Source organism: Pseudorca crassidens, chromosome 19, assembly GCF_039906515.1.
Source record: "Pseudorca crassidens isolate mPseCra1 chromosome 19, mPseCra1.hap1, whole genome shotgun sequence".
Classification (NCBI taxonomy): domain Eukaryota; kingdom Metazoa; phylum Chordata; class Mammalia; order Artiodactyla; family Delphinidae; genus Pseudorca; species Pseudorca crassidens.
The window spans coordinates 24,437,446-24,459,155 of NC_090314.1; the positions used below are offsets into that span (position 1 = coordinate 24,437,446).

Here is a 21,710-nt window from a genome sequence, read left to right on the forward strand (position 1 = left end):
CACGGCCCCTCAGCCCCGGCAAGGCCACCCTTGCCCCCACACCCCCCGCCGAGCTCAGGACCCCGCCCCTGGTGGCCGGCAGGCCCGGGGAAGCGGCCCCTGCCCTCGATCCCGCTCCAGCACCCAACCGCGGTGACACGCCAGAGGGGCGGGGTGGTGGTGGGGCGGGGCTTTTGTCGGAGGGAGCTGTGGAGGGACACACCGGCACACAGATGGCGGCGCCGGGGCTAGGCGCCGGTGGGGGCGGCCAGGTGCAGGTCGAGGGGCTCGCGGGCCGAAAGGACGGCCACTGGGCCCGCGGCGGAGTCTGGGTCTGGGCCAGCCACCCCGGGAGCGTCTGGGGTGCGGCTGCCTTCCAGGGCCGCCTTCTGGCCGCCTGGCCGGCCGGGCCGGCGGGGAGCGCCCCCGCCGGCGCGCGCCGTGGTGGGAGGGGCCTGAGGAGGTGGGTCCTGCAGCGGGGCCCGGCGGGGGCGGAGCCGGCGGCCCCCGCCGCGGGCGAGTAAAGGAGAAGGCGGGCGGAGCGGGAGGCAAAAAGCCTACAGCACCCGGTATTCCCAGGCGGTCTCCCATCCAAGTACTAACCAGGCCCGACCCTGCTTAGCTTCCGAGATCAGACGAGATCGGGCGCGTTCAGGGTGGTATGGCCGTAGACGGGGGCGGGGGGCCGCGGGCGGCCTCTTGAGGCCCGGTTTCGCTGGCGCTGGCGCCTTAACGCCAGCCTGGCGGCCGGCCCGCCCCGGCAGGGCCCCCTCGCCCGCCCAGGAAGGGGGAACGGAGGTCTCGGGTATCGGGCGGCGGCGGAGGGTTTGGCGACCACCTCCCAGCCCAGGGCGGCCGTGACCCAGCAAACCCTTCGGCGCTTGGCGCCCCGCCCAAGATCCCGCACGTCGCTCACAGGGACGTGGCCCCGGAGGCTTCAGGGCCCGGGGCCCGCGGTCCCTTGGGCATCGGTCCTGCCCGCCCACGCGGCGCTAGGCGCAGCCCGGCCGCAGCCCGGGCCGGCCCTCCTGCCCGACAGCAGCCGGCCCGAAGCCACCGGGAGCCACCATTGAGTCGCCACGGCCCCTCTGCCCCGGCAAGGCCACCCTTGCCCCCACACCCCCCGCCGAGCTCAGGACCCCGCCCCTGGTGGCCGGCAGGCCCGGGGAAGCGGCCCCTGCCCTCGATCCCGCTCCCGCACCCAACCGCGGTGACACGCCAGAGGGGCGGGGTGGTGGTGGGGCGGGGCTTTTGTCGGAGGGAGCTGTGGAGGGACACACAGGCACACAGGTGGCGGCGCCGGGGCTGGGCGCCGGTGGGGGCGGCCAGGTGCAGGTCGAGGGGCTCGCGGGCCAAAAGGACAGCAACTGGGCCCATGGCGGAGTCTGGGTCTGGAGGGCTCTGAGCCTCCATCCGCTCTGGTGCCTCGGGTCTACCGGCCCGACGCCTGGTAGCGCGACACCCCACCGGCCCACAGACGTAGCCTCCCCAGCTGTGCTCACAGCGAGTCCAACCGCAGCCTGCATCCCTCCACGGGACACTTGGATTACTCCCGCGATCCCCACGAGGTGCGGCACCCGCTGGCCGAATGGGCTGAGATCCTGCCCTTGCGGCGCCCTGTGGCCACCTCCGCCTCCCTCACGGTACTGGCCGAGGCCTCGGACCAGCGGGCCCCGGCTCCCAGCTCAGCGCTGCTCCTCCGCCCCTCTCACCTCCTGCCCGACGTCCAGGCTACCGAGCACCCTCCACCCCCGCCCACCTTCATGCCACTCAGCCGGAACCCGGGAGGCAATGCCAACTACCAGGTGTGTATGACAGTCTGGTGCTGAAGCGGCAACCGCAGGAGGGCCAAGCGCGGGCCAACTCGCTGCTACCTTCCACCTCGGCCTCCAGGCCCTCTCTGCACGGGAGCCAGACTGGGAAAATGAACTTACCAGCAGCAAATGGGGGCAGGGGCAGGGGGCGGCAGGGCATGGAGAGAGGAATAAAGAGCTCCAGAGTCCAGGAAACATTGGTGGTCTGTGGCTTGGAAGCGCCACTCCTTCTGCCAGCCTGGGTCCCTGCGCTTGGCTTCCTGCAATAAGAAGCCAGTGTCCCCTTCTTGGCCTGAGGGTCCCTTTGGTTTAGTGGCCACAGTTCTGCCAGCAGGCCCCTCCTGGTCCTATACCATGCACTAAGTACATCTGCAGCTGCAGACTCCAAACCCCTGGTCTCTGGGCACCTCCTCTGTGTCTCAGCTGTCCCTGTCCACAGAGAGCCTCATACAAGACGTTGCTTCCAAACTGGGAGGTTCCACATCTGGGCAGGTCCAGCTCCAGGCCCAGTGAAGGGCATGAAGAAGGCTGAGGCTCTGGACTCCAGCCAGGCCTTCAGCAGGCCTCTGAGGCCAAGGTCTTCCTAGTCTCAAGAGGGGCCAAGAGACGCAATGTGTCATTTGAACAAGTGAGTCAGCGGGCGGTGAGCGAATGAGTGACCGCTCGAGGGGATGTATGCCGGCCACCGGGCCCTGTTTGACTGTCCAGGCTCAGCTTACCTGACCCTGGTTACCAGGGAATGCCACTCTGGGCCCTCCTTTTCATCCCCCTCCCTCACTGTGACCTCACCACCTGCCCCATTATGACCCAGTCTGGCTCCCAGTTAAAACTGGAGGGCAGAGGGCCCAGGCAGTCCTGGGACCAACGGCCATGGGTGAGCGAAACTACTACCGAGCCGAGCCGTTCACTGGCCCCATCCCCAGGAAATGCCAGGAGCAAGGATACTCAATTCTTCTGATCCCGGTCAGCTTCATCTTGCTCAACGTGGGGATCAACATGGTGACTATGGTCAGGGCAGGATCTGTGCAGCGCGGTTGGGGGAGCCCTGGGGTCTTGAAGGGGCTGAGGTGGGAGGGCTGCTGGGGTGTGACAGGACAAGGGTTGGATTTCAGGGCTCACCCTGCTCCCGGCCTCCCCCCTCCCCTTCTTCCCTCAACTCTGGAGGCATCTGAAGAGATTCTTGCGGGCACTTTTCAATCGTATTTTCCACAAAGGTGAGTGGGCGCCGGCGTGGGTTCAGGGGATGTGGGCCTGTCCCCTTTCTTCTATCCCTGCCTTGATTCTCAGCCCCTCAGGAACCCAGGCCCTGACCCATCTCGCCTTTCCCCACAGACAAGCAAGCCAGCTGTGTAGGCACCCATGGCATGTGCATGCGCTGCTCCGTGGATCCCAAGAACCTGTGCTCAAGAGTTTCTTCCCACTTCTGCCGTCGCCCAAGCTTCCTGCTCGGGCAGGTAAACCACCTTGACTACTGCCTGCAGCGGGGCTCGGCGGGGGCGGAGCCGGCGGCCCCCCCGCCGCGGGCGAGTAAAGGAGAAGGCGGGCGGAGCGGGAGGCAAAAAGCCTACAGCACCCGGTATTCCCAGGCGGTCTCCCATCCAAGTACTAACCAGGCCCGACCCTGCTTAGCTTCCGAGATCAGACGAGATCGGGCGCGTTCAGGGTGGTATGGCCGTAGACGGGGGCGGGGGCCGACGGCTGCCTCTTGAGGCCCAGTTTCGCTGGCGCTGGCGCCTTAACGCCAGCCTGGCGGCCGGCCCGCCCCGGCAGGGCCCCCTCGCCCGCCCAGGCAGGGGGAACGGAGGTCTCGGGTATCGGGCGGCGGCGGAGGGTTTGGCGACCACCTCCCAGCCCAGGGCGGCCGTGACCCAGCAAACCCTTCGGCGCTTGGCGCCCCGCCCAAGATCCCGCACGTCGCTCACAGGGACGTGGCCCCGGAGGCTTCAGGCCCCGGGGCCCGTGGTCCCTTGGGCATCGGTCCTGCCCGCCCACGCGGAGCTAGGCGCAGCCCGGCCGCAGCCCGGGCCGGCCCTCCTGCCTGACAGCAGCCGGCCCGAAGCCACCGGGAGCCACCATTGAGTCGCCACGGCCCCTCAGCCCCGGCAAGGCCACCCTTGCCCCCACACCCCCCGCCGAGCTCAGGACCCCGCCCCTGGTGGCCGGCAGGCCCGGGGAAGCGGCCCCTGCCCTCGATCCCGCTCCAGCACCCAACCGCGGTGACACGCCAGAGGGGCGGGGTGGTGGTGGGGCGGGGCTTTTGTCGGAGGGAGCTGTGGAGGGACACACAGGCACACAGGTGGCGGCGCCGGGGCTGGGCGCCGGTGGGGGCGGCCAGGTGCAGGTCGAGGGGCTCGCGGGCCGAAAGGACGGCCACTGGGCCCGCGGCGGAGTCTGGGTCCGGGCCAGCCACCCCGGGAGCGTCTGGGGTGCGGCTGCCTTCCAGGGCCGCCTTCTGGCCGCCTGGCCGGCCGGGCCGGCGGGGAGCGCCCCCGCCGGCGCGCGCCGTGGTGGGAGGGGCCTGAGGAGGTGGGGCCTGCAGCGGGGCCCGGCGGGGGCGGAGCCGGCGGCCCCCGCCGCGGGCGAGTAAAGGAGAAGGCGGGCGGAGCGGGAGGCAAAAAGCCTACAGCACCCGGTATTCCCAGGCGGTCTCCCATCCAAGTACTAACCAGGCCCGACCCTGCTTAGCTTCCGAGATCAGACGAGATCGGGCGCGTTCAGGGTGGTATGGCCGTAGACGGGGGCGGGGGGCCGCGGGCGGCCTCTTGAGGCCCAGTTTCGCTGGCGCTGGCGCCTTAACGCCAGCCTGGCGGCCAGCCCGCCCCGACAGGGCCCCCTCGCCCGCCCAGGCAGGGGGAACGGAGGTCTCGGGTATCGGGCGGCGGCGGAGGGTTTGGCGACCACCTCCCAGCCCAGGGCGGCCGTGACCCAGCAAACCCTTCGGCGCTTGGCGCCCCGCCCAAGATCCCGCACGTCGCTCACAGGGACGTGGCCCCGGAGGCTTCAGGGCCCGGGGCCCGCGGTCCCTTGGGCATCGGCCCTGCCCGCCCACGCGGCGCTAGGCGCAGCCCGGCCGCAGCCCGGGCCGGCCCTCCTGCCCGACAGCAGCCGGCCCGAAGCCACCGGGAGCCACCATTGAGTCGCCACGGCCCCTCAGCCCCGGCAAGGCCACCCTTGCCCCCACACCCCCCGCCGAGCTCAGGACCCCGCCCCTGGTGGCCGGCAGGCCCGGGGAAGCGGCCCCTGCCCTCGATCCCGCTCCCGCACCCGGCCGCGGTTACACGCCAGAGGGGCGGGGTGTGGGGGGGCTTTTGTCGGAGGGAGCTGTGGAGGGACACACCGGCACACAGGTGGCGGCGCCGGGGCTGGGCGCCGGTGGGGGCGGCCAGGTGCAGGTCGAGGGGCTCGCGGGCCGAAATGACGGCAACTGGGCCCATGGCGGAGTCTGGGTCTGGAGGGCTCTGAGCCTCCATCCGCTCTGGTGCCTCGGGTCTACCGGCCCGAAGCCTGGTAGCGCGACACCCCACCGGCCCACAGACGTAGCCTCCCCAGCTGTGCTCACAGCGAGTCCAACCGCAGCCTGCATCCCTCCACGGGACACTTGGATTACTCCCGCGATCCCCACGAGGTGCGGCACCCGCTGGCCGAATGGGCTGAGATCCTGCCCTTGCGGCGCCCTGTGGCCACCTCCGCCTCCCTCACGGTACTGGCCGAGGCCTCGGACCAGCGGGCCCCGGCTCCCAGCTCAGCGCTGCTCCTCCGCCCCTCTCACCTCCTGCCCGACGTCCAGGCTACCGAGCACCCTCCACCCCCGCCCACCTTCATGCCACTCAGCCGGAACCCGGGAGGCAATGCCAACTACCAGGTGTATCACAGTCTGGTGCTGAAGCGGCAACCGCAGGAGGGCCAAGCGCGGGCCAACTCGCTGCTACCTTCCACCTCGGCCTCCAGGCCCTCTCTGCACGGGAGCCAGACTGGGAAAATGAACTTACCAGCAGCAAATGGGGGCAGGGGCAGGGGGCGGCAGGGCATGGAGAGAGGAATAAAGAGCGCCAGAGTCCAGGAAACATTGGTGGTCTGTGGCTTGGAAGCGCCACTCCTTCTGCCAGCCTGGGTCCCTGCGCTTGGCTTCCTGCAATAAGAAGCCAGTGTCCCCTTCTTGGCCTGAGGGTCCCTTTGGTTTAGTGGCCACAGTTCTGCCAGCAGGCCCCTCCTGGTCCTATACCATGCACTAAGTACATCTGCAGCTGCAGACTCCAAACCCCTGGTCTCTGGGCACCTCCTCTGTGTCTCAGCTGTCCCTGTCCACAGAGAGCCTCATACAAGACGTTGCTTCCAAACTGGGAGATTCCACATCTGGGCAGGTCCAGCTCCAGGCCCAGTGAAGGGCATGAAGAAGGCTGAGGCTCTGGACTCCAGCCAGGCCTTCAGCAGGCCTCTGAGGCCGAGGTCTTCCTAGTCTCAAGAGGGGCCAAGAGACGCAATGTGTCATTTGAACAAGTGAGTCAGCGGGCGGTGAGCGAATGAATGACCGCTCGAGGGGATGTATGCCGGCCACCAGGCCCTGTTTGACTGTCCAGGCTCAGCTTACCTGACCCTGGTTACCAGGGAATGCCACTCTGGGCCCTCCTTTTCATCCCCCTCCCTCACTGTGACCTCACCACCTGCCACATTATGACCCAGTCTGGCTCCCAGTTAAAACTGGAGGGCAGAGGGCCCAGGCAGTCCTGGGACCAACGGCCATGGGTGAGCGAAACTACTACCGAGCCGAGCCGTTCACTGGCCCCATCCCCAGGAAATGCCAGGAGCAAGGATACTCAATTCTTCTGATCCCGGTCAGCTTCATCTTGCTCAACGTGGGGATCAACATGGTGACTATGGTCAGGGCAGGATCTGTGCAGCGCGGTTGGGGGAGCCCTGGGGTCTTGAAGGGGCTGAGGTGGGAGGGCTGCTGGGGTGTGACAGGACAAGGGTTGGATTTCAGGGCTCACCCTGCTCCCGGCCTCCCCCCTCCCCTTCTTCCCTCAACTCTGGAGGCATCTGAAGAGATTCTTGCGGGCACTTTTCAATCGTATTTTCCACAAAGGTGAGTGGGCGCCGGCGTGGGTTCAGGAGATGTGGGCCTGTCCCCTTTCTTCTATCCCTGCCTTGATTCTCAGCCCCTCAGGAACCCAGGCCCTGACCCATCTCGCCTTTCCCCACAGACAAGCAAGCCAGCTGTGTAGGCACCCATCGCATGTGCATGCGCTGCTCCGTGGATCCCAAGAACCTGCGCTCAAGAGTTTCTTCCCACTTCTGCCATCGCCCAAGCTTCCTGCTCGGGCAGGTAAACCACCTTGACTACTGCCTGCAGCGGGGCTCGGCGGGGGCGGAGCCGGCGGCCCCCCCGCCGCGGGCGAGTAAAGGAGAAGGCGGGCGGAGCGGGAGGCAAAAAGCCTACAGCACCCGGTATTCCCAGGCGGTCTTCCATCCAAGTACTAACCAGGCCCGACCCTGCTTAGCTTCCGAGATCAGACGAGATCGGGCGCGTTCAGGGTGGTATGGCCGTAGACGGGGGCGGGGGGCCGCGGGCGGCCTCTTGAGGCCCAGTTTCGCTGGCGCTGGCGCCTTAACGCCAGCCTGGCGGCCAGCCCGCCCAGGCAGGGCCCCCTCGCCCGCCCAGGCAGGGGGAACGGAGGTCCCGGGTATCGGGCGGCGGCGGAGGGTTTGGCGACCACCTCCCAGCCCAGGGCGGCCGTGACCCAGCAAACCCTTCGGCGCATGGCGCCCCGCCCAAGATCCCGCACGTCGCTCACAGGGACGTGGCCCCGGAGGCTTCAGGGCCCGGGGCCCGCGGTCCCTTGGGCATCGGTCCTGCCCGCCCACGCGGCGCTAGGCGCAGCCCGGCCGCAGCCCGGGCCGGCCCTCCTGCCCGACAGCAGCCGGCCCGAAGCCACCGGGAGCCACCATTGAGTCGCCACGGCCCCTCTGCCCCGGCAAGGCCACCCTTGCCCCCACACCCCCCGCCGAGCTCAGGACCCCGCCCCTGGTGGCCGGCAGGCCCGGGGAAGCGGCCCCTGCCCTCGATCCCGCTCCCGCACCCAACCGCGGTGACACGCCAGAGGGGCGGGGTGGTGGTGGGGCGGGGCTTTTGTCGGAGGGAGCTGTGGAGGGACACACAGGCACACAGGTGGCGGCGCCGGGGCTGGGCGCCGGTGGGGGCGGCCAGGTGCAGGTCGAGGGGCTCGCGGGCCGAAAGGACGGCCACTGGGCCCGCGGCGGAGTCTGGGTCTGGGCCAGCCACCCCGGGAGCGTCTGGGGTGCGGCTGCCTTCCAGGGCCGCCTTCTGGCCGCCTGGCCGGCCGGGCCGGCGGGGAGCGCCCCCGCCGGCGCGCGCCGTGGTGGGAGGGGCCTGAGGAGGTGGGTCCTGCAGCGGGGCCCGGCGGGGGCGGAGCCGGCGGCCCCCGCCGCGGGCGAGTAAAGGAGAAGGCGGGCGGAGCGGGAGGCAAAAAGCCTACAGCACCCGGTATTCCCAGGCGGTCTCCCATCCAAGTACTAACCAGGCCCGACCCTGCTTAGCTTCCGAGATCAGACGAGATCGGGCGCGTTCAGGGTGGTATGGCCGTAGACGGGGGCGGGGGCCGACGGCTGCCTCTTGAGGCCCAGTTTCGCTGGCGCTGGCGCCTTAACGCCAGCCTGGCGGCCGGCCCGCCCCGGCAGGGCCCCCTCGCCCGCCCAGGCAGGGGGAACGGAGGTCTCGGGTATCGGGCGGCGGCGGAGGGTTTGGCGACCACCTCCCAGCCCAGGGCGGCCGTGACCCAGCAAACCCTTCGGCGCTTGGCGCCCCGCCCAAGATCCCGCACGTCGCTCACAGGGACGTGGCCCCGGAGGCTTCAGGGCCCGGGGCCCGCGGTCCCTTGGGCATCGGTCCTGCCCGCCCACGCGGCGCTAGGCGCAGCCCGGCCGCAGCCCGGGCCGGCCCTCCTGCCCGACAGCAGCCGGCCCGAAGCCACCGGGAGCCACCATTGAGTCGCCACGGCCCCTCTGCCCCGGCAAGGCCACCCTTGCCCCCACACCCCCCGCCGAGCTCAGGACCCCGCCCCTGGTGGCCGGCAGGCCCGGGGAAGCGGCCCCTGCCCTCGATCCCGCTCCCGCACCCAACCGCGGTGACACGCCAGAGGGGCGGGGTGGTGGTGGGGCGGGGCTTTTGTCGGAGGGAGCTGTGGAGGGACACACAGGCACACAGGTGGCGGCGCCGGGGCTGGGCGCCGGTGGGGGCGGCCAGGTGCAGGTCGAGGGGCTCGCGGGCCGAAAGGACGGCCACTGGGCCCGCGGCGGAGTCTGGGTCCGGGCCAGCCACCCCGGGAGCGTCTGGGGTGCGGCTGCCTTCCAGGGCCGCCTTCTGGCCGCCTGGCCGGCCGGGCCGGCGGGGAGCGCCCCCGCCGGCGCGCGCCGTGGTGGGAGGGGCCTGAGGAGGTGGGGCCTGCAGCGGGGCCCGGCGGGGGCGGAGCCGGCGGCCCCCGCCGCGGGCGAGTAAAGGAGAAGGCGGGCGGAGCGGGAGGCAAAAAGCCTACAGCACCCGGTATTCCCCGGCGGTCTCCCATCCAAGTACTAACCAGGCCCGACCCTGCTTAGCTTCCGAGATCAGACGAGATCGGGCGCGTTCAGGGTGGTATGGCCGTAGACGGGGGCGGGGGCCGACGGCTGCCTCTTGAGGCCCAGTTTCGCTGGCGCTGGCGCCTTAACGCCAGCCTGGCGGCCGGCCCGCCCCGACAGGGCCCCCTCGCCCGCCCAGGCAGGGGGAACGGAGGTCTCGGGTATCGGGCGGCGGCAGAGGGTTTGGCGACCACCTCCCAGCCCAGGGCGGCCGTGACCCAGCAAACCCTTCGGCGCTTGGCGCCCCGCCCAAGATCCCGCACGTCGCTCACAGGGACGTGGCCCCGGAGGCTTCAGGGCCCGGGGCCCGCGGTCCCTTGGGCATCGGCCCTGCCCGCCCACGCGGCGCTAGGCGCAGCCCGGCCGCAGCCCGGGCCGGCCCTCCTGCCCGACAGCAGCCGGCCCGAAGCCACCGGGAGCCACCATTGAGTCGCCACGGCCCCTCAGCCCCGGCAAGGCCACCCTTGCCCCCACACCCCCCGCCGAGCTCAGGACCCCGCCCCTGGTGGCCGGCAGGCCCGGGGAAGCGGCCCCTGCCCTCGATCCCGCTCCCGCACCCGGCCGCGGTGACACGCCAGAGGGGCGGGGTGTGGGGGGGCTTTTGTCGGAGGGAGCTGTGGAGGGACACACCGGCACACAGGTGGCGGCGCCGGGGCTGGGCGCCGGTGGGGGCGGCCAGGTGCAGGTCGAGGGGCTCGCGGGCCGAAATGACGGCAACTGGGCCCATGGCGGAGTCTGGGTCTGGAGGGCTCTGAGCCTCCATCCGCTCTGGTGCCTCGGGTCTACCGGCCCGAAGCCTGGTAGCGCGACACCCCACCGGCCCACAGACGTAGCCTCCCCAGCTGTGCTCACAGCGAGTCCAACCGCAGCCTGCATCCCTCCACGGGACACTTGGATTACTCCCGCGATCCCCACGAGGTGCGGCACCCGCTGGCCGAATGGGCTGAGATCCTGCCCTTGCGGCGCCCTGTGGCCACCTCCGCCTCCCTCACGGTACTGGCCGAGGCCTCGGACCAGCGGGCCCCGGCTCCCAGCTCAGCGCTGCTCCTCCGCCCCTCTCACCTCCTGCCCGACGTCCAGGCTACCGAGCACCCTCCACCCCCGCCCACCTTCATGCCACTCAGCCGGAACCCGGGAGGCAATGCCAACTACCAGGTGTATCACAGTCTGGTGCTGAAGCGGCAACCGCAGGAGGGCCAAGCGCGGGCCAACTCGCTGCTACCTTCCACCTCGGCCTCCAGGCCCTCTCTGCACGGGAGCCAGACTGGGAAAATGAACTTACCAGCAGCAAATGGGGGCAGGGGCAGGGGGCAGCAGGGCATGGAGAGAGGAATAAAGAGCGCCAGAGTCCAGGAAACATTGGTGGTCTGTGGCTTGGAAGCGCCACTCCTTCTGCCAGCCTGGGTCCCTGCGCTTGGCTTCCTGCAATAAGAAGCCAGTGTCCCCTTCTTGGCCTGAGGGTCCCTTTGGTTTAGTGGCCACAGTTCTGCCAGCAGGCCCCTCCTGGTCCTATACCATGCACTAAGTACATCTGCAGCTGCAGACTCCAAACCCCTGGTCTCTGGGCACCTCCTCTGTGTCTCAGCTGTCCCTGTCCACAGAGAGCCTCATACAAGACGTTGCTTCCAAACTGGGAGATTCCACATCTGGGCAGGTCCAGCTCCAGGCCCAGTGAAGGGCATGAAGAAGGCTGAGGCTCTGGACTCCAGCCAGGCCTTCAGCAGGCCTCTGAGGCCGAGGTCTTCCTAGTCTCAAGAGGGGCCAAGAGACGCAATGTGTCATTTGAACAAGTGAGTCAGCGGGCGGTGAGCGAATGAATGACCGCTCGAGGGGATGTATGCCGGCCACCAGGCCCTGTTTGACTGTCCAGGCTCAGCTTACCTGACCCTGGTTACCAGGGAATGCCACTCTGGGCCCTCCTTTTCATCCCCCTCCCTCACTGTGACCTCACCACCTGCCCCATTATGACCCAGTCTGGCTCCCAGTTAAAACTGGAGGGCAGAGGGCCCAGGCAGTCCTGGGACCAACGGCCATGGGTGAGCGAAACTACTACCGAGCCGAGCCGTTCACTGGCCCCATCCCCAGGAAATGCCAGGAGCAAGGATACTCAATTCTTCTGATCCCGGTCAGCTTCATCTTGCTCAACGTGGGGATCAACATGGTGACTATGGTCAGGGCAGGATCTGTGCAGCGCGGTTGGGGGAGCCCTGGGGTCTTGAAGGGGCTGAGGTGGGAGGGCTGCTGGGGTGTGACAGGACAAGGGTTGGATTTCAGGGCTCACCCTGCTCCCGGCCTCCCCCCTCCCCTTCTTCCCTCAACTCTGGAGGCATCTGAAGAGATTCTTGCGGGCACTTTTCAATCGTATTTTCCACAAAGGTGAGTGGGCGCCGGCGTGGGTTCAGGAGATGTGGGCCTGTCCCCTTTCTTCTATCCCTGCCTTGATTCTCAGCCCCTCAGGAACCCAGGCCCTGACCCATCTCGCCTTTCCCCACAGACAAGCAAGCCAGCTGTGTAGGCACCCATCGCATGTGCATGCGCTGCTCCGTGGATCCCAAGAACCTGCGCTCAAGAGTTTCTTCCCACTTCTGCCATCGCCCAAGCTTCCTGCTCGGGCAGGTAAACCACCTTGACTACTGCCTGCAGCGGGGCTCGGCGGGGGCGGAGCCGGCGGCCCCCCCGCCGCGGGCGAGTAAAGGAGAAGGCGGGCGGAGCGGGAGGCAAAAAGCCTACAGCACCCGGTATTCCCAGGCGGTCTTCCATCCAAGTACTAACCAGGCCCGACCCTGCTTAGCTTCCGAGATCAGACGAGATCGGGCGCGTTCAGGGTGGTATGGCCGTAGACGGGGGCGGGGGGCCGCGGGCGGCCTCTTGAGGCCCAGTTTCGCTGGCGCTGGCGCCTTAACGCCAGCCTGGCGGCCAGCCCGCCCAGGCAGGGCCCCCTCGCCCGCCCAGGCAGGGGGAACGGAGGTCCCGGGTATCGGGCGGCGGCGGAGGGTTTGGCGACCACCTCCCAGCCCAGGGCGGCCGTGACCCAGCAAACCCTTCGGCGCTTGGCGCCCCGCCCAAGATCCCGCACGTCGCTCACAGGGACGTGGCCCCGGAGGCTTCAGGGCCCGGGGCCCGCGGTCCCTTGGGCATCGGTCCTGCCCGCCCACGCGGCGCTAGGCGCAGCCCGGCCGCAGCCCGGGCCGGCCCTCCTGCCCGACAGCAGCCGGCCCGAAGCCACCGGGAGCCACCATTGAGTCGCCACGGCCCCTCTGCCCCGGCAAGGCCACCCTTGCCCCCACACCCCCCGCCGAGCTCAGGACCCCGCCCCTGGTGGCCGGCAGGCCCGGGGAAGCGGCCCCTGCCCTCGATCCCGCTCCCGCACCCAACCGCGGTGACACGCCAGAGGGGCGGGGTGGTGGTGGGGCGGGGCTTTTGTCGGAGGGATCTGTGGAGGGACACACAGGCACACAGGTGGCGGCGCCGGGGCTGGGCGCCGGTGGGGGCGGCCAGGTGCAGGTCGAGGGGCTCGCGGGCCGAAAGGACGGCCACTGGGCCCGCGGCGGAGTCTGGGTCCGGGCCAGCCACCCCGGGAGCGTCTGGGGTGCGGCTGCCTTCCAGGGCCGCCTTCTGGCCGCCTGGCCGGCCGGGCCGGCGGGGAGCGCCCCCGCCGGCGCGCGCCGTGGTGGGAGGGGCCTGAGGAGGTGGGGCCTGCAGCGGGGCCCGGCGGGGGCGGAGCCGGCGGCCCCCGCCGCGGGCGAGTAAAGGAGAAGGCGGGCGGAGCGGGAGGCAAAAAGCCTACAGCACCCGGTATTCCCAGGCGGTCTCCCATCCAAGTACTAACCAGGCCCGACCCTGCTTAGCTTCCGAGATCAGACGAGATCGGGCGCGTTCAGGGTGGTATGGCCGTAGACGGGGGCGGGGGCCGACGGCTGCCTCTTGAGGCCCAGTTTCGCTGGCGCTGGCGCCTTAACGCCAGCCTGGCGGCCGGCCCGCCCCGACAGGGCCCCCTCGCCCGCCCAGGCAGGGGGAACGGAGGTCTCGGGTATCGGGCGGCGGCGGAGGGTTTGGCGACCACCTCCCAGCCCAGGGCGGCCGTGACCCAGCAAACCCTTCGGCGCTTGGCGCCCCGCCCAAGATCCCGCACGTCGCTCACAGGGACGTGGCCCCGGAGGCTTCAGGGCCCGGGGCCCGCGGTCCCTTGGGCATCGGCCCTGCCCGCCCACGCGGCGCTAGGCGCAGCCCGGCCACAGCCCGGGCCGGCCCTCCTGCCCGACAGCAGCCGGCCCGAAGCCACCGGGAGCCACCATTGAGTCGCCACGGCCCCTCAGCCCCGGCAAGGCCACCCTTGCCCCCACACCCCCCGCCGAGCTCAGGACCCCGCCCCTGGTGGCCGGCAGGCCCGGGGAAGCGGCCCCTGCCCTCGATCCCGCTCCCGCACCCGGCCGCGGTGACACGCCAGAGGGGCGGGGTGTGGGGGGGCTTTTGTCGGAGGGAGCTGTGGAGGGACACACCGGCACACAGGTGGCGGCGCCGGGGCTGGGCGCCGGTGGGGGCGGCCAGGTGCAGGTCGAGGGGCTCGCGGGCCAAAATGACGGCAACTGGGCCCATGGCGGAGTCTGGGTCTGGAGGGCTCTGAGCCTCCATCCGCTCTGGTGCCTCGGGTCTACCGGCCCGAAGCCTGGTAGCGCGACACCCCACCGGCCCACAGACGTAGCCTCCCCAGCTGTGCTCACAGCGAGTCCAACCACAGCCTGCATCCCTCCACGGGACACTTGGATTACTCCCGCGATCCCCACGAGGTGCGGCACCCGCTGGCCGAATGGGCTGAGATCCTGCCCTTGCGGCGCCCTGTGGCCACCTCCGCCTCCCTCACGGTACTGGCCGAGGCCTCGGACCAGCGGGCCCCGGCTCCCAGCTCAGCGCTGCTCCTCCGCCCCTCTCACCTCCTGCCCGACGTCCAGGCTACCGAGCACCCTCCACCCCCGCCCACCTTCATGCCACTCAGCCGGAACCCGGGAGGCAATGCCAACTACCAGGTGTATCACAGTCTGGTGCTGAAGCGGCAACCGCAGGAGGGCCAAGCGCGGGCCAACTCGCTGCTACCTTCCACCTCGGCCTCCAGGCCCTCTCTGCACGGGAGCCAGACTGGGAAAATGAACTTACCAGCAGCAAATGGGGGCAGGGGCAGGGGGCGGCAGGGCATGGAGAGAGGAATAAAGAGCGCCAGAGTCCAGGAAACATTGGTGGTCTGTGGCTTGGAAGCGCCACTCCTTCTGCCAGCCTGGGTCCCTGCGCTTGGCTTCCTGCAATAAGAAGCCAGTGTCCCCTTCTTGGCCTGAGGGTCCCTTTGGTTTAGTGGCCACAGTTCTGCCAGCAGGCCCCTCCTGGTCCTATACCATGCACTAAGTACATCTGCAGCTGCAGACTCCAAACCCCTGGTCTCTGGGCACCTCCTCTGTGTCTCAGCTGTCCCTGTCCACAGAGAGCCTCATACAAGACGTTGCTTCCAAACTGGGAGATTCCACATCTGGGCAGGTCCAGCTCCAGGCCCAGTGAAGGGCATGAAGAAGGCTGAGGCTCTGGACTCCAGCCAGGCCTTCAGCAGGCCTCTGAGGCCGAGGTCTTCCTAGTCTCAAGAGGGGCCAAGAGACGCAATGTGTCATTTGAACAAGTGAGTCAGCGGGCGGTGAGCGAATGAATGACCGCTCGAGGGGATGTATGCCGGCCACCAGGCCCTGTTTGACTGTCCAGGCTCAGCTTACCTGACCCTGGTTACCAGGGAATGCCACTCTGGGCCCTCCTTTTCATCCCCCTCCCTCACTGTGACCTCACCACCTGCCCCATTATGACCCAGTCTGGCTCCCAGTTAAAACTGGAGGGCAGAGGGCCCAGGCAGTCCTGGGACCAACGGCCATGGGTGAGCGAAACTACTACCGAGCCGAGCCGTTCACTGGCCCCATCCCCAGGAAATGCCAGGAGCAAGGATACTCAATTCTTCTGATCCCGGTCAGCTTCATCTTGCTCAACGTGGGGATCAACATGGTGACTATGGTCAGGGCAGGATCTGTGCAGCGCGGTTGGGGGAGCCCTGGGGTCTTGAAGGGGCTGAGGTGGGAGGGCTGCTGGGGTGTGACAGGACAAGGGTTGGATTTCAGGGCTCACCCTGCTCCCGGCCTCCCCCCTCCCCTTCTTCCCTCAACTCTGGAGGCATCTGAAGAGATTCTTGCGGGCACTTTTCAATCGTATTTTCCACAAAGGTGAGTGGGCGCCGGCGTGGGTTCAGGAGATGTGGGCCTGTCCCCTTTCTTCTATCCCTGCCTTGATTCTCAGCCCCTCAGGAACCCAGGCCCTGACCCATCTCGCCTTTCCCCACAGACAAGCAAGCCAGCTGTGTAGGCACCCATCGCATGTGCATGCGCTGCTCCGTGGATCCCAAGAACCTGCGCTCAAGAGTTTCTTCCCACTTCTGCCATCGCCCAAGCTTCCTGCTCGGGCAGGTAAACCACCTTGACTACTGCCTGCAGCGGGGCTCGGCGGGGGTTGAGCCGGCGGCCCCCCCGCCGCGGGCGAGTAAAGGAGAAGGCGGGCGGAGCGGGAGGCAAAAAGCCTACAGCACCCGGTATTCCCAGGCGGTCTCCCATCCAAGTACTAACCAGGCCCGACCCTGCTTAGCTTCCGAGATCAGACGAGATCGGGCGCGTTCAGGGTGGTATGGCCGTAGACGGGGGTGGGGGCCGACGGCTGCCTCTTGAGGCCCAGTTTCGCTGGCGCTGGCGCCTTAACGCCAGCCTGGCGGCCGGCCCGCCCCGGCAGGGCCCCCTCGCCCGCCCAGGCAGGGGGAACGGAGGTCTCGGGTATCGGGCGGCGGCGGAGGGTTTGGCGACCACCTCCCAGCCCAGGGCGGCCGTGACCCAGCAAACCCTTCGGCGCTTGGCGCCCCGCCCAAGATCCCGCACGTCGCTCACAGGGACGTGGCCCCGGAGGCTTCAGGCCCCGGGGCCCGTGGTCCCTTGGGCATCGGTCCTGCCCGCCCACGCGGAGCTAGGCGCAGCCCGGCCGCAGCCCGGGCCGGCCCTCCTGCCTGACAGCAGCCGGCCCGAAGCCACCGAGAGCCACCAATGAGTCGCCACGGCCCCTCAGCCCCGGCAAGGCCACCCTTGCCCCCACACCCCCCGCCGAGCTCAGGACCCCGCCCCTGGTGGCCGGCAGGCCCGGGGAAGCGGCCCCTGCCCTCGATCCCGCTCCAGCACCCAACCGCGGTGACACGCCAGAGGGGCGGGGTGGTGGTGGGGCGGGGCTTTTGTCGGAGGGAGCTGTGGAGGGACACACCGGCACACAGATGGCGGCGCCGGGGCTAGGCGCCGGTGGGGGCGGCCAGGTGCAGGTCGAGGGGCTCGCGGGCCGAAAGGACGGCCACTGGGCCCGCGGCGGAGTCTGGGTCTGGGCCAGCCACCCCGGGAGCGTCTGGGGTGCGGCTGCCTTCCAGGGCCGCCTTCTGGCCGTCTGGCCGGCCGGGCCGGCGGGGAGCGCCCCCGCCGGCGCGCGCCGTGGTGGGAGGGGCCTGAGGAGGTGGGTCCTGCAGCGGGGCCCGGCGGGGGCGGAGCCGGCGGCCCCCGCCGCGGGCGAGTAAAGGAGAAGGCGGGCGGAGCGGGAGGCAAAAAGCCTACAGCACCCGGTATTCCCAGGCGGTCTCCCATCCAAGTACTAACCAGGCCCGACCCTGCTTAGCTTCCGAGATCAGACGAGATCGGGCGCGTTCAGGGTGGTATGGCCGTAGACGGGGGCGGGGGCCGACGGCTGCCTCTTGAGGCCCAGTTTCGCTGGCGCTGGCGCCTTAACGCCAGCCTGGCGGCCGGCCCGCCCCGGCAGGGCCCCCTCGCCCGCCCAGGCAGGGGGAACGGAGGTCTCGGGTATCGGGCGGCGGCGGAGGGTTTGGCGACCACCTCCCAGCCCAGGGCGGCCGTGACCCAGCAAACCCTTCGGCGCTTGGCGCCCCGCCCAAGATCCCGCACGTCGCTCACAGGGACGTGGCCCCGGAGGCTTCAGGCCCCGGGGCCCGCGGTCCCTTGGGCATCGGTCCTGCCCGCCCACGCGGAGCTAGGCGCAGCCCGGCCGCAGCCCGGGCCGGCCCTCCTGCCCGACAGCAGCCGGCCCGAAGCCACCGGGAGCCACCATTGAGTCGCCACGGCCCCTCAGCCCCGGCAAGGCCACCCTTGCCCCCACACCCCCCGCCGAGCTCAGGACCCCGCCCCTGGTGGCCGGCAGGCCCGGGGAAGCGGCCCCTGCCCTCGATCCCGCTCCCGCACCCGGCCGCGGTGACACGCCAGAGGGGCGGGGTGTGGGGGGGCTTTTGTCGGAGGGAGCTGTGGAGGGACACACCGGCACACAGGTGGCGGCGCCGGGGCTGGGCGCCGGTGGGGGCGGCCAGGTGCAGGTCGAGGGGCTCGCGGGCCGAAATGACGGCAACTGGGCCCATGGCGGAGTCTGGGTCTGGAGGGCTCTGAGCCTCCATCCGCTCTGGTGCCTCGGGTCTACCGGCCCGAAGCCTGGTAGCGCGACACCCCACCGGCCCACAGACGTAGCCTCCCCAGCTGTGCTCACAGCGAGTCCAACCGCAGCCTGCATCCCTCCACGGGACACTTGGATTACTCCCGCGATCCCCACGAGGTGCGGCACCCGCTGGCCGAATGGGCTGAGATCCTGCCCTTGCGGCGCCCTGTGGCCACCTCCGCCTCCCTCACGGTACTGGCCGAGGCCTCGGACCAGCGGGCCCCGGCTCCCAGCTCAGCGCTGCTCCTCCGCCCCTCTCACCTCCTGCCCGACGTCCAGGCTACCGAGCACCCTCCACCCCCGCCCACCTTCATGCCACTCAGCCGGAACCCGGGAGGCAATGCCAACTACCAGGTGTATCACAGTCTGGTGCTGAAGCGGCAACCGCAGGAGGGCCAAGCGCGGGCCAACTCGCTGCTACCTTCCACCTCGGCCTCCAGGCCCTCTCTGCACGGGAGCCAGACTGGGAAAATGAACTTACCAGCAGCAAATGGGGGCAGGGGCAGGGGGCAGCAGGGCATGGAGAGAGGAATAAAGAGCGCCAGAGTCCAGGAAACATTGGTGGTCTGTGGCTTGGAAGCGCCACTCCTTCTGCCAGCCTGGGTCCCTGCGCTTGGCTTCCTGCAATAAGAAGCCAGTGTCCCCTTCTTGGCCTGAGGGTCCCTTTGGTTTAGTGGCCACAGTTCTGCCAGCAGGCCCCTCCTGGTCCTATACCATGCACTAAGTACATCTGCAGCTGCAGACTCCAAACCCCTGGTCTCTGGGCACCTCCTCTGTGTCTCAGCTGTCCCTGTCCACAGAGAGCCTCATACAAGACGTTGCTTCCAAACTGGGAGATTCCACATCTGGGCAGGTCCAGCTCCAGGCCCAGTGAAGGGCATGAAGAAGGCTGAGGCTCTGGACTCCAGCCAGGCCTTCAGCAGGCCTCTGAGGCCGAGGACTTCCTAGTCTCAAGAGGGGCCAAGAGACGCAATGTGTCATTTGAACAAGTGAGTCAGCGGGCGGTGAGCGAATGAATGACCGCTCGAGGGGATGTATGCCGGCCACCAGGCCCTGTTTGACTGTCCAGGCTCAGCTTACCTGACCCTGGTTACCAGGGAATGCCACTCTGGGCCCTCCTTTTCATCCCCCTCCCTCACTGTGACCTCACCACCTGCCCCATTATGACCCAGTCTGGCTCCCAGTTAAAACTGGAGGGCAGAGGGCCCAGGCAGTCCTGGGACCAACGGCCATGGGTGAGCGAAACTACTACCGAGCCGAGCCGTTCACTGGCCCCATCCCCAGGAAATGCCAGGAGCAAGGATACTCAATTCTTCTGATCCCGGTCAGCTTCATCTTGCTCAACGTGGGGATCAACATGGTGACTATGGTCAGGGCAGGATCTGTGCAGCGCGGTTGGGGGAGCCCTGGGGTCTTGAAGGGGCTGAGGTGGGAGGGCTGCTGGGGTGTGACAGGACAAGGGTTGGATTTCAGGGCTCACCCTGCTCCCGGCCTCCCCCCTCCCCTTCTTCCCTCAACTCTGGAGGCATCTGAAGAGATTCTTGCGGGCACTTTTCAATCGTATTTTCCACAAAGGTGAGTGGGCGCCGGCGTGGGTTCAGGAGATGTGGGCCTGTCCCCTTTCTTCTATCCCTGCCTTGATTCTCAGCCCCTCAGGAACCCAGGCCCTGACCCATCTCGCCTTTCCCCACAGACAAGCAAGCCAGCTGTGTAGGCACCCATCGCATGTGCATGCGCTGCTCCGTGGATCCCAAGAACCTGCGCTCAAGAGTTTCTTCCCACTTCTGCCATCGCCCAAGCTTCCTGCTCGGGCAGGTAAACCACCTTGACTACTGCCTGCAGCGGGGCTCGGCGGGGGCGGAGCCGGCGGCCCCCCCGCCGCGGGCGAGTAAAGGAGAAGGCGGGCGGAGCGGGAGGCAAAAAGCCTACAGCACCCGGTATTCCCAGGCGGTCTTCCATCCAAGTACTAACCAGGCCCGACCCTGCTTAGCTTCCGAGATCAGACGAGATCGGGCGCGTTCAGGGTGGTATGGCCGTAGACGGGGGCGGGGGGCCGCGGGCGGCCTCTTGAGGCCCAGTTTCGCTGGCGCTGGCGCCTTAACGCCAGCCTGGCGGCCAGCCCGCCCAGGCAGGGCCCCCTCGCCCGCCCAGGCAGGGGGAACGGAGGTCCCGGGTATCGGGCGGCGGCGGAGGGTTTGGCGACCACCTCCCAGCCCAGGGCGGCCGTGACCCAGCAAACCCTTCGGCGCTTGGCGCCCCGCCCAAGATCCCGCACGTCGCTCACAGGGACGTGGCCCCGGAGGCTTCAGGGCCCGGGGCCCGCGGTCCCTTGGGCATCGGTCCTGCCCGCCCACGCGGCGCTAGGCGCAGCCCGGCCGCAGCCCGGGCCGGCCCTCCTGCCCGACAGCAGCCGGCCCGAAGCCACCGGGAGCCACCATTGAGTCGCCACGGCCCCTCTGCCCCGGCAAGGCCACCCTTGCCCCCACACCCCCCGCCGAGCTCAGGACCCCGCCCCTGGTGGCCGGCAGGCCCGGGGAAGCGGCCCCTGCCCTCGATCCCGCTCCCGCACCCAACCGCGGTGACACGCCAGAGGGGCGGGGTGGTGGTGGGGCGGGGCTTTTGTCGGAGGGAGCTGTGGAGGGACACACAGGCACACAGGTGGCGGCGCCGGGGCTGGGCGCCGGTGGGGGCGGCCAGGTGCAGGTCGAGGGGCTCGCGGGCCGAAAGGACGGCCACTGGGCCCGCGGCGGAGTCTGGGTCCGGGCCAGCCACCCCGGGAGCGTCTGGGGTGCGGCTGCCTTCCAGGGCCGCCTTCTGGCCGCCTGGCCGGCCGGGCCGGCGGGGAGCGCCCCCGCCGGCGCGCGCCGTGGTGGGAGGGGCCTGAGGAGGTGGGGCCTGCAGCGGGGCCCGGCGGGGGCGGAGCCGGCGGCGCCCGCCGCGGGCGAGTAAAGGAGAAGGCGGGCGGAGCGGGAGGCAAAAAGCCTACAGCACCCGGTATTCCCAGGCGGTCTCCCATCCAAGTACTAACCAGGCCCGACCCTGCTTAGCTTCCGAGATCAGACGAGATCGGGCGCGTTCAGGGTGGTATGGCCGTAGACGGGGGCGGGGGCCGACGGCTGCCTCTTGAGGCCCAGTTTCGCTGGCGCTGGCGCCTTAACGCCAGCCTGGCGGCCGGCCCGCCCCGACAGGGCCCCCTCGCCCGCCCAGGCAGGGGGAACGGAGGTCTCGGGTATCGGGCGGCGGCGGAGGGTTTGGCGACCACCTCCCAGCCCAGGGCGGCCGTGACCCAGCAAACCCTTCGGCGCTTGGCGCCCCGCCCAAGATCCCGCACGTCGCTCACAGGGACGTGGCCCCGGAGGCTTCAGGGCCCGGGGCCCGCGGTCCCTTGGGCATCGGCCCTGCCCGCCCACGCGGCGCTAGGCGCAGCCCGGCCGCAGCCCGGGCCGGCCCTCCTGCCCGACAGCAGCCGGCCCGAAGCCACCGGGAGCCACCATTGAGTCGCCACGGCCCCTCAGCCCCGGCAAGGCCACCCTTGCCCCCACACCCCCCGCCGAGCTCAGGACCCCGCCCCTGGTGGCCGGCAGGCCCGGGGAAGCGGCCCCTGCCCTCGATCCCGCTCCCGCACCCGGCCGCGGTGACACGCCACAGGGGCGGGGTGTGGGGGGGGCTTTTGTCGGAGGGAGCTGTGGAGGGACACACCGGCACACAGGTGGCGGCGCCGGGGCTGGGCGCCGGTGGGGGCGGCCA

General features: G+C 69.6%; 12 non-coding genes across 12 annotated transcripts; all 12 read right to left on the minus strand.

Moving 5' to 3' along the window:
* Positions 1–533: 533 nt before the first annotated feature.
* Positions 534–652, minus strand: LOC137214115 (5S ribosomal RNA). The gene has a single exon (XR_010938733.1). It is a non-coding gene; the product is annotated as a 5S ribosomal RNA (ribosomal RNA).
* A 2,702-nt stretch (positions 653–3,354) lies between these two features.
* On the minus strand, positions 3,355–3,473 carry LOC137214116 (5S ribosomal RNA). Its single transcript, XR_010938734.1, has one exon. It is a non-coding gene; the product is annotated as a 5S ribosomal RNA (ribosomal RNA).
* Positions 3,474–4,410: 937 nt separating this feature from the next.
* LOC137214117 (5S ribosomal RNA) lies at positions 4,411–4,529 on the minus strand. The gene has a single exon (XR_010938736.1). It is a non-coding gene; the product is annotated as a 5S ribosomal RNA (ribosomal RNA).
* A 2,694-nt stretch (positions 4,530–7,223) lies between these two features.
* On the minus strand, positions 7,224–7,342 carry LOC137213562 (5S ribosomal RNA). The gene has a single exon (XR_010938198.1). It is a non-coding gene; the product is annotated as a 5S ribosomal RNA (ribosomal RNA).
* A 938-nt stretch (positions 7,343–8,280) lies between these two features.
* Positions 8,281–8,399, minus strand: LOC137214118 (5S ribosomal RNA). The gene has a single exon (XR_010938737.1). It is a non-coding gene; the product is annotated as a 5S ribosomal RNA (ribosomal RNA).
* Positions 8,400–9,336: 937 nt separating this feature from the next.
* LOC137213548 (5S ribosomal RNA) lies at positions 9,337–9,455 on the minus strand. Its single transcript, XR_010938184.1, has one exon. It is a non-coding gene; the product is annotated as a 5S ribosomal RNA (ribosomal RNA).
* A 2,693-nt stretch (positions 9,456–12,148) lies between these two features.
* LOC137213563 (5S ribosomal RNA) lies at positions 12,149–12,267 on the minus strand. Its single transcript, XR_010938199.1, has one exon. It is a non-coding gene; the product is annotated as a 5S ribosomal RNA (ribosomal RNA).
* A 938-nt stretch (positions 12,268–13,205) lies between these two features.
* Positions 13,206–13,324, minus strand: LOC137214119 (5S ribosomal RNA). Its single transcript, XR_010938738.1, has one exon. It is a non-coding gene; the product is annotated as a 5S ribosomal RNA (ribosomal RNA).
* Positions 13,325–16,017: 2,693 nt separating this feature from the next.
* LOC137214120 (5S ribosomal RNA) lies at positions 16,018–16,136 on the minus strand. Its single transcript, XR_010938739.1, has one exon. It is a non-coding gene; the product is annotated as a 5S ribosomal RNA (ribosomal RNA).
* Positions 16,137–17,073: 937 nt separating this feature from the next.
* Positions 17,074–17,192, minus strand: LOC137214122 (5S ribosomal RNA). Its single transcript, XR_010938742.1, has one exon. It is a non-coding gene; the product is annotated as a 5S ribosomal RNA (ribosomal RNA).
* A 2,693-nt stretch (positions 17,193–19,885) lies between these two features.
* Positions 19,886–20,004, minus strand: LOC137213565 (5S ribosomal RNA). The gene has a single exon (XR_010938201.1). It is a non-coding gene; the product is annotated as a 5S ribosomal RNA (ribosomal RNA).
* Positions 20,005–20,942: 938 nt separating this feature from the next.
* LOC137214123 (5S ribosomal RNA) lies at positions 20,943–21,061 on the minus strand. The gene has a single exon (XR_010938743.1). It is a non-coding gene; the product is annotated as a 5S ribosomal RNA (ribosomal RNA).
* Positions 21,062–21,710: the final 649 nt, after the last annotated feature.